Below are 3,268 nucleotides of genomic sequence, written 5' to 3' on the forward strand. Positions count from 1 at the left end.
CTCACCATCACAGTACAGGGCTCACCATCACAGTGTGGGGCTCACCATCACAGTGCAAGGCTCGCCATCACAGTGTGGAGCTCACCATCACAGTGTGGAGCTCACCATCACAGTGTGGGTCTCACCATCACAGTATGGGTCTCACCGTCACAGTGTGGAGCTCAGTATCACAGTATGGAGCTCACCATCACAGTGGGGCTCAACATCACAGTGTGGGTCTCACCATCACAGTGCAGGGCTCACCATCACAGTGGGGCTCACCATCACAGTGTGGGTCTCACCATCACAGTGCAGGGCTCACCATCACAGTGCAAGGCTCACCATCACAGTGGGGTTCACCATCACAGTATGGAGCTCACCATCACAGTGTGGAGCTCACCATCACAGTGTGGAGCTCACCATCACAGTGCGGGGCTCAAATTTTGAGTTGCAATGCCCCAGGGATCCCCAAGACGAAGCTTTGCCTCTTCTCTGCTTTCCTTTGCTGGAAGAAACCGTGCCCACAGCAGCACCAGGGCAGAGCCCTATGGGCAGAGGCAGTGAACGGAGGAGCACTGCTGGATCCCTGCACGGCAAAAACAAGGAGCGAGGAGCAGGGCTGCTGTGTGCACAGGGAGCCTTCATCAATTTCAGCTGCTGCTCTCTGTCTATCTTTAAAAATCAGTGCATTTTCTGATTAAAAATAAAACCTCACACGTCATGACTCCGGCAAGGAAGGCTGGGCTGTTGTGCTATTTATTTTTAAAGAGAACAATATAGCAGCTGAGTTATTGTGACAGCTCCTGCATATTGTGCAGTAGCTTTTTCCCTCCGACATCTCCATATTAGTGAAAACTGTGACAGCTTCCTGCCAAGGATTATTAATAGTGCAGGCAGGCTTTGTGTTCCCAAAGGACAGGGGCTGGGAAATGGGGTGGGCCGTCACCCCGGAGCAGGTCGGTGCCGGGGTCCCCATTTTCAGAGCGCTCCTTTTGCTTGGGGTGCATGGGGAGCCCCCAAAGCAGATCATGCTCCTGCAGCAGCTGGAGGCCGTGGTGCCAGCTGCCCCGTGTAGCACGTTGGGTGGGCTCCTACGTGGTGCTCCTTGTGCTTTCTCTGCCCGGTGATGCAGTGTTTCCCTGTGCAGAAGGTGCTGACCCCTCCAGCAGGTGAATGGAAGGAGCATCTCAGCCCTCCTTCTGCCCAGAACAGCACGCTGCTGCTCGCTTCCAAGCAGAAAATGAAATGTTCTTTTATTGGCTTTTACGTTGGCTACAAAATGTTCCATTTTATCTTTTTTTTTTTTTTTTTTTCTTTCCCCCCTTCTTCTCTCCTTACTTTCTTCCAGGAAACGCTCTAATTTATGGTATAATCTTGGCAAATCCCAGTCCTGGGGAACACAAATTCGCTTGTGCCCAGTAAATGGCACTTTAATGGGCTGTCTCCAGCTGGCCCATGTGTCTGCCTCTGAAAAGAGAGGATTATAACCCTGCCCGAGCAGCGGGGCTGTGTGTGTCAGCAGGGATGGGGACGGCCTGGGCACATGGAGGAACATGGCAAGCAGGGGGGTCCTGCAGGCAGAGGGGGGGCTCTTCGGGGCAGGGAGGGGGCTCAGGGCACCCCAAGAGAACCCATCTAACCAAGCTGCCAAAAATAAATCTGTCGAATGGACAGCCTTTGAAAGTCATTCAGATGTTATGTCCGGTGCACGGGGAGAGGCCGCAAAGACACTTTCTTCTCTGGACGCAAGGTGAAAACCACGCTGCTGTTGCAATGGAAATGCAGGCTGTAAGAGCCTACTTTTATCCTGGGAGGAAAAGAAGAGAGTCTCTTTCGGCTGGAATTAAAGAGAAAGGCCCAGCAGCGATTCAGGCCCTGAGACAAGGAACGCTTCTTGCTTTTTTCCCCTTCAGGACCATTCCCGAGCCCCGACACCCTGAGCTGACCACAACCACCAGCACCGCGTCCCCGGCTCCCCGCTCTCCCATGTAGAGGTGATGCTCCAAGGAAGAGCCTTGGTCCGGGCAGGATTCCTGCAGTCTGTAAAACATTTCTGCCCTCTTTTGATCTCTTTTGATCAGCCAGTCTGGAATAACCAGGCTCCGTGCCTCGCGGTGGCTGCCGTGCCCTTTGTTTTTGCTGCAGAATGATTAGGGGTAATTAGCATCCTTTTTAGCAGCGGAGCTGCAAGGAATGCTTCACGCTCCTCGCAGGAAAAGGGGTTTTGCAGCTGAGGTGCGAGGAGGAAGCACGTGGCCTGGGATCACAGCTCCCAAGCAAGAGCTGCGCCGGCATCGAGCTCCAGCAAAGGCAGATAACCTCCACGTGGAGCAAACGGCTCCTCCCTGCTGCCCCTGCGCAGGATCAGCGCTCGCTGAGTGCACGGGAGAGCCGGCAAATGAATCTCTGCAGCAGCCTCGCAGACGGCAGGCGGATTACCACATCCTCAAGTGTCTTCCTACACTCAGCTAGTTCAGCAGCGCTGCATTCCAGGTAGGGAGAACATTTCTTCCTGACCTCAATTTATGACAAAACACTGAAGCACGGGGCTGGATTGATGGCACAAGGAGATTGTGTCTTAGGAACTCGTGTGAACGCGGCAGCAGCTGTGCTAATTCATCATTCCTTTATTTATGAAACCTATGTGCAGGTTGAGTGCAATTAAATGATGTGCTTTGGGATCCTAGGAGATGAAAGGAGCACGGTAAACGTAGGTTTGTTCTCCTGATTTACCATGCACTGAGCCCACCTACAAAAGCCACCGCAAGCCAGATGCAAAACATACGGCTTTCAAACCAAATCCAGCACTCGCTGTCACCAGCTGCGTGTTTGATCTGGGCACCTTTCCCCCTCTTTCCAGAGAACTCAAGCCTCCGAGTGACATCTCCCTGTGACAGGCGACTGAACAGCTTGCAAAAATAATTTGGGGAGGGGGAGGTGCTGAAACATCTGGCACCTGTGTGGCAGTGCTGCTTGCAGTGCTCAGCCTGCAGGAGGAGAACTTGCAGGTAGGTAAGCCTGGCTCTCCTGGGTGGTGCTTTGAGAGCTGGGAGATGCAGAGCAAGGAAGGGGATGGCAGAGCTGATGGAGGGGTCCTGGCTCGTGCAGCGTAACGGGCAGGGGGCTGGCATGGCAGCTGGCAGGCCGTGCTGCTCAGCCTGCTGGAGGAAGGGCCGTGACCTGTTCCAGGGTGATGCGAGCTGCTGCTGCTCCCCAAGGCCTTGGATGCTGTCCCTTTGCAGCTCTGTGATGGGGATGCTGCTCCCCAGGGCCTTGGTGCCATCTATCC

The sequence above is a fragment of the Numida meleagris genome, chromosome 27 (genome assembly GCF_002078875.1).
Source record: "Numida meleagris isolate 19003 breed g44 Domestic line chromosome 27, NumMel1.0, whole genome shotgun sequence".
Taxonomy (NCBI): Eukaryota; Metazoa; Chordata; class Aves; order Galliformes; family Numididae; genus Numida; species Numida meleagris.